Source organism: Microtus oregoni, unplaced genomic scaffold, assembly GCF_018167655.1.
Source record: "Microtus oregoni isolate MIOR12 unplaced genomic scaffold, Mior012 000019F_ref0000042, whole genome shotgun sequence".
Lineage (NCBI taxonomy): Eukaryota > Metazoa > Chordata > Mammalia > Rodentia > Cricetidae > Microtus > Microtus oregoni.
This window is the reverse complement of record NW_024543078.1, coordinates 1,518,959-1,525,822: the sequence shown is the minus strand read 5'-3', so window position 1 is coordinate 1,525,822 and position 6,864 is coordinate 1,518,959. Positions and strand designations below refer to the sequence as shown.

At 48.1% G+C, this 6,864-nt stretch overlaps 1 pseudogene; it reads left to right on the top strand.

Annotated features, from left to right (window-relative positions):
- Positions 1-2,922: 2,922 nt before the first annotated feature.
- LOC121459554 lies at positions 2,923-3,857 on the top strand (annotated as a pseudogene).
- Positions 3,858-6,864: the final 3,007 nt, after the last annotated feature.

Here is a 6,864-nt window from a genome sequence, read left to right as displayed (position 1 = left end):
AGAGGTTGATCTTCAGTTGAAAGAGTGATTTAGATAGAAGTGAGCTGGTTGCACTTGGATATTCATGAATTGTTGAATCTGAACACAGTGAGTTTCCTTCTAAGGTAACAGATTAGGGGTTTAGAGGTTTGTGTTTCCAGGATTTAAAATAACCCTTTCTTCCTTTCTTTCTTCCTCGGTCTGCGGTATAATTTGGGGCAATTTTTATTATCTGCATCAATTAGATGTTTACTCTATTTTAATCTTTAGTTTTAATATTTTCTCTGGGTTCATTCCTTCGTTCACCATTTTAAAACATTTGTTTACATTGACTCTACAACATGAATATTCTCACAGTGATATTGACCTACACGCACATGGAAAGCTTTGACCACATTCCCCTGATCTCACTGCTTCCTGCCCACCCCTTCCAAGTCCCTCCGTGTTCTCATTTTTTCACTCAGCCTTCCTGTACTTGGTGACAGAATGGAAAGAAAACCCGTGAGCTGTGAAAAGCCACCATTTGTCCTTTTCTTGCTCTGACCTCACAATGACAGGCGCCTGTGCCCTCACAGCTCTGGCTGAGGTTGCCTCCTCTCCTTAGAGTGCAAGCGGGTTCGTGAGGTGGAAAGTGGTTGGAGCTCTGTGCTGGTGATAGAAACTGCTTGGACTTTCAAGAGCTGCTGGACTCCAACATAGTAAGTTCCCTCCAGCTTTGTTGCCTTTGATTGTTGTTGTTGTTCTCTGTGTATTTATGCATTTTCTGGCTTGATTTATGAGCTTACTTTTTCATGTTCTTTTTTTCACTCTCTGGTCATTTTGCGAGTGTATGGAGAGGAGAATTCAATACAGAGATTCTCTGTGTAGCTATGGCCTTCTTGAAACTCACTCTGTAGATATGACTGGCCCCAAACTAAAAGATCACCTGCTTTGCCTTTTGAGTGTTGGGATTAAGGGCATGTGCCACCACAGCTTGGCAGTTTTTATTTTTAAGTTGTGCTTTTTGGGGTATAATTTTTAATATTATTATTTTATGTGTATGAGTATTTTGTTTTTATGTCTGTGTGTGCACCATGAGCCTCACACCTATGGAAGTCACATGAGGGAGACAGATTAGCTAGAACTCGAGTAACAAGTGATTGTGAGCACCATGTGTGTTGGGCCTCAAACCAGGGTTCTCTGAAAGAGCAAGAGGTGATGTTAAACACTAACTCATCTCTCCAGAACCGCTGCCTTTAGTTTTACTTCTTCATTTACTTTTGTTATGTGTTCTTTGATCCGTTTCTCTTTTCTCATTTCAAGCCTTTCCTTGTTATGGCGTACCATATCATAGGAACAATTTAGTCCTGGCAATCGCAGGAACATCTCTAATGCATTCTGAGCACTTGATCATGTGATTAACCCACGCTGCTATGCTTCTCACATCACCTCCTCCACATTCCTAGGAGCCTCCTCTTATGTTGAGGACCTCCTCCTGCTCCCAAGTTCCCCATATGAGAGAAGAAAAGTGACACATTTGAAGGACTGGCTTTTCCCATGTAGAGCGATCTTCTCCAGTGACAACCATGTTCTTGAGAGCCCCACAGTTTCATCCTTCTCTATGGCCGTCCTTCTGTATGACTGTGGCACTCTTGCCCTTAATTCTGTTTCAATGTTGTGTTGTCAGGCTAAATGCGTAGAGATATCCTTGCAAGGATCCTTGGGAGCATATTTTAACCGTGAAGTATGGCCTGGCTTATGTGAATTTGGTGAAAAGTATTAAGTAGTATTATTAAGGACTTTTACATCTATGTTCATCATGGAAATAGCCTCTATTTTTCTTCATTGTGTTTTCCTGGTTTTGGCATGAATGAGTTTGGAACTGCTAAGGACCTTTCTATTTTGTGGAGTATTGAGGAACACTGACATTGTTTTCAAGAGATTGGAAGGATTCATCAGTAGGTTTGCCTGCTCCTGGGCTTTCCTATGCAGATTCTTTCCTCATAAATATTTCAATCTTGTTCTTTATCATATCTTCTTACTTGAATTTATATCAAGAAGTTTCTCAATTCCATCCACATTTTCCAGTCCATGAGAAGGACTCTCAGGGTTTTCAAAAACAGATTTGTTTGGGGATGGGTTAGGCTGGAGAGACAGCCCAGCAGTTAGGAGCATGGACTCTTCTCGCAGAAGACCAGGTCTGCCTCACAGCAATCCCATGACAACATAACTTCCTGAAGTGCCGCACCTAGGGGATCTGTTGCCCTCTTTTGTCCTTCCAGGTCATAGAAATAAAAAAGACTTATATCACTATTTGAAATTATATATAGTACATGTGAGTGTACATGTAGGCAACCTCAAGTGTGTGTGTGAGTGTGTGTGCACACGCGCATGCGGACGTGTGTTTGCCCTTGCAATCATCCACGCATGTGTTTGGATGCCCTCAGAGGTCAGAGGTATAGGATCTCCTAGAACTGGAGGCAGTGATCCACCTGACCTGGGTCCTGAGAACCAAACACAGGTCCTCTGCCGAAATAATAAACCTTCTAACCTCCTGAGCCATCTCCCCACCAAGACACTCTGGGTTTTCGGGGTTTCTGTTGTCTCATCAACTTCTCATGCATATGATTTTATTAGTATCTTGTCTCTCAGTGAGTGTTCAGTTCAAGTAAGAGGATGATTCTCCTTCCCAATCAGTGGCTCGTAGCTTCTGCCACCCTTTGTTTTATTCTCTCAGTTTCTGGGTGAATCCGGCCAACCTGACCTGTGTTATGTTCTGCTGTCCACTGCTTTGGGAGGTACTTCCTTTCCTTCCTGAGCACTACGTAGCTGGTTAGGTTGCCTGAAGTATCTGTGACTCTTTTTCTCTTTGGAATGTAGGAATTCATAGTGATAAACATTCTCATTGGTGTGATTTAAACTGTTTGTTTAAAGTTCCCGTTGTGTTTCAGCGAGAACCTGGCCATGGAGGAGGTCAGAGAGACCCTCTACTGTGACAAGGAGACATTTAGCAGTATCTATCAAATGCTGACAACTCTGGGACGAGGAACCTTTGCCACAGTCAAACTGGCCTTTCACATGCCCACTGTCAGCTATGTGGCTGTGAAGATTCTGGCAAATGTGAATGGGGACTGCGCCCGGAACAACAATGAGGTTGATATAATGAGATCCCTCGTTCATCCGCATATAATCAGGTTCCTTCAGGAGGTGCAGACACGGGACATGACGTATCTCATAATGGATTACGCCTCCAAAGGGGACCTGTTGCGTCAGATTCGCAAACCGGGAGGCATACAGGAGTGCGAGGCTCGAAGGCTGTTTGGACAGGTAGTACAGGCAGTGAAGTACTGCCACGACAACTGTATCGTCCACAGGGACATTAAGGCAAATAACATCTTGATCGACGCCTCTGGAAATGCCAAGCTCTGTGATTTTGGCCTGGCAGTCAGAGTTGTCCCTGGGACAAAACTAAAGACTTTCTGCGGCACTCGGCCTACTGTGCCCCGGAACTCTTTGGAGTGGAGCCATACGATGGCTATGCCAGCGATGTTTGGAGTTTAGGTGTGCTCCTCTACTACATGGTGGCCAGGCACCTTCCGTTCCAAGCGAGCTCTTCTGCGGGCTTGAGGCAGCAAATTCTGGCTGCAAACTTCAGCGTTTCTCATCATGTCCCATGTGACATTTTCAGCATCATTGTGGAACTCCTGATGATCAACCCCAACAGGACGCCCACCATCAGCCAAATCCTAAGGCTCCCCATGATCAGGGACAGCCAGGCACGGGCATCCATCCAGAGTCTCCCAGGCACCCCGAGCCCTAGCATTGTCGGCACCATGGCAGGCATGGGGTACCAACGTGAAGAAATGATTGTCTTAGAGACCAAAAGTATAACCAGGTGATGGCCACACACCTGAGTCTGCAACACCAGGCACCCGGGGGAGACAGCTGCCATCACCGGGTGAAACCCACAAAACCCAAGGAGCCAGGCCTTGTCCTCAACCTGGCCGATCTTCACACCTTTTCTGGAACTCTCAGGAAAGCTGCTGAGCCTACTTCCCCAACCTTCATCGTGCCATCTGAGCCCCAGGAGAAAGAAGATGGGAATTCCAGGCAGGGTGGCAGAAGGCATAGCGTGCCTGCCACCCTGTGCTGCCAGCCAAGGAGGATCCACCTTGCCCACCTATCCCACCTGCGCTGTCCTGTGGCTGATTCCCTCATGAGCAGCAGCCTGGACGGCAGCAAGAGTTTCTCTCCATCGATGATCAGGTTGTGTGGCAGCCTGACGGCGAGTGCCCAGCCATCCTGCTCTCTGTACCACCCTCATGGGGCAGACCACAATGAGGCAGCAAATGATGCAGAGAAACTCTGGAGCTCGCTGGGGACGGCTCTGCGTGTAACCCCCAAAGGCTCCTCCCTTGGGGACACACTGCAGGAAGAAGTGACCACCAGACAGGAAGAGGCCATCAGCCATGGTCAGCCCTAGGATGCTGGGCCAGCTTCCTCCCGAAACCAGAGGCGCCACCACAGGAAGAGGGTCAAGAAAACCATTGTCAATGGCTTCAGACACCTATGTTGCTGCCTGCCTCCTGCAGAGAGTAACCATGCCTCCCATGAGAACCAGGCTCCACAGTCAGGGGATCCTAGAGGCACCCACAGAACCAGGTGAGCACCTTTCTCACTTCATCTGATTTGTACTTTTCCTCCTGTTCTTTGTGATAAATGATGCCTGTGTCCACTCGTGGCACACTGTGAGCATAACAATCTGTCACTTCAGAAAGACCAGGTGTCCCCTGCAGTGTGACCTCAGGCTTGTTGAGCAACAGGGGGACAGCAGAGATGCTGAGTGAAGCAGGGAGAGTTGGGGGCAAGGCCAAAGGAGGCAAATATTCCTTGGAGGACCAGTCGGGTACTTGGGCGCTGCAGGGCAGTGCACTAAGTCTTGTGTGTTTTGAAGTCACTAAGAGTCTCCTTCCTGTGCCTTTCTCTTTGAAGCCCTGAAGAGGTCAAGCCCCAGCCCAGCTCCATGGCTTCTGAACCATATGTTGGGGATGGGTCTGGATGAGATTTAGACAGCCCCTCTGGGGACCCAGGCCAGATGCCTAGGACACCGTCTGGCCACAGGCCCCTCCTGCAGAGGAAGAGCTGTCCACCCCAGAGAACATCTATCTCTCCAGGTAAAATCCCAGGCAGGAAGGGTAGGCAAGAGACCCAGAGAAGACTGTGCGACTGGTGTGGTGGTCCATCTCTCCAGCTGTCTTCCTCATTAGAACCATCTTGGGTATCTTCTGTGCTCAAGAATGTGTCCCTAAGTGTTCCCCCACTAGGAGAACACATTTCTGCCTCTTATATGCTCTTTCCTCTCAGCAACCCAATCTGAGAAGAAAGGAGTGTCTTACTCCACTCTGGGGTGAGAAGAGCACCCCAGAACCCGATGCTTCTGGGAAAGTACATGCCACGAGATCCTTTCCTGGCCTCAGCCACTGGACCAGGCTGAACTACTGAAACAGAGGAGAACTTCTCAGGAGACTCTGGCCAGCCTGGGAGGCTGATCTGGCCTGACACTGTGATCCCCTCTGACTGCTGTATTGTTCCCCTGTCCTCTACGCACTCGAACACGCAGCCACTGGTGAGTCTCTCTCTCTTCTGTGTCTCTGTCTCTGTCTCTGTGTTTGTGTTTCTTGCACATGAACAATTCTCAGGCAGGCCAGCTGCTCTGTCAGATGTTAACCCCAGGGAATAACCAGCTGCTCGGTCATATGTTAACCCCCAGGGAATCACCAACTTCTCTGTCAGATGTTAACCCAAGGGAATCACCAGATGCTCTGTCGTATTTAACCCCAGGGAATCACCAGCTGCTCTGTCATATGTTAACCCCAGGGAATCACCAACTGCTCTGTCAGATGTTAACCCGCAGGGAATCACCAGCTGCTCTGTCAGATGTTAACCCCAGGGAATCACCAGCTGCTCTGTTGTATGTTAACCAAAAAGAATCACCAGCTGCTCTGTCAGATGTTAACCCCAGGGAATCACCAGCTGCTCTGTCAGATGTTAACCCCAGGGAATCACCAGCTGCTCTGTCAGATGTTAACCGCAGGGAATCACCAGCTGCTCTGTCAGATGTTAACCCCCAGGGAATCACCAGCTGCTCTGTCAGATGTTAACCCCAGAGAATCACCAGCTGCTCTGTTGTATGTTAACCCCAGGGAATCACCAGCTGCTCTGTCAGATGTTAACCCCAGGGAATCACCAGCTGCTCTGCCATATGTTAACCCCCAGGGAATCATCAGCTGCTCTGTCATTGTTAACTCCCAGGAATCACCAAGCTCTGAGGACTGCCATAATCAGCCACAATAATGCAAATATAATATGAAAATTCTAAATGATTGTAATAGACACGGCAAATTAAAACAAGCACACAAACAAGCAGACCTAACACCTTGGTTGACCCACCCTAAAATGACAGACCCACAGAAGTATGCTAAGGGAACACATTCTACCTGCAACCATAGATGAGAATTGGCTCTCATTCCCGGACAGGTGTATTCAGTGCTAGTGCACGCTTCCATCTTATCTTCTGACGTTTGTTTGTGTCTAATGTGGTTTGTAGGAACAGTATGCTACGAACTGTTATTCTTTGGTAGTTTTAGAGTTCACACAGAGTCTTGCCCTGTATCTCGGGCAGGACTGAAACGCGTGTGTAGTCTTCCAGGCTGGCTTTATAGTCCTGAAGATGCTGCTGCCTCAGCTCCTCCTTAGCTGCACTGAAGCACTGGCAGCATTGCGGTTTAGTCAAGGCCTCATAGAGCCCAGGCAGGCCACTCTGTAGCCAAAGAGGACCTTGAGCAGGATCCTCATCCTCTCATCTCTAACTGCCCACTGCAGGAATTCCTTCCTGCTTTGAGCCAC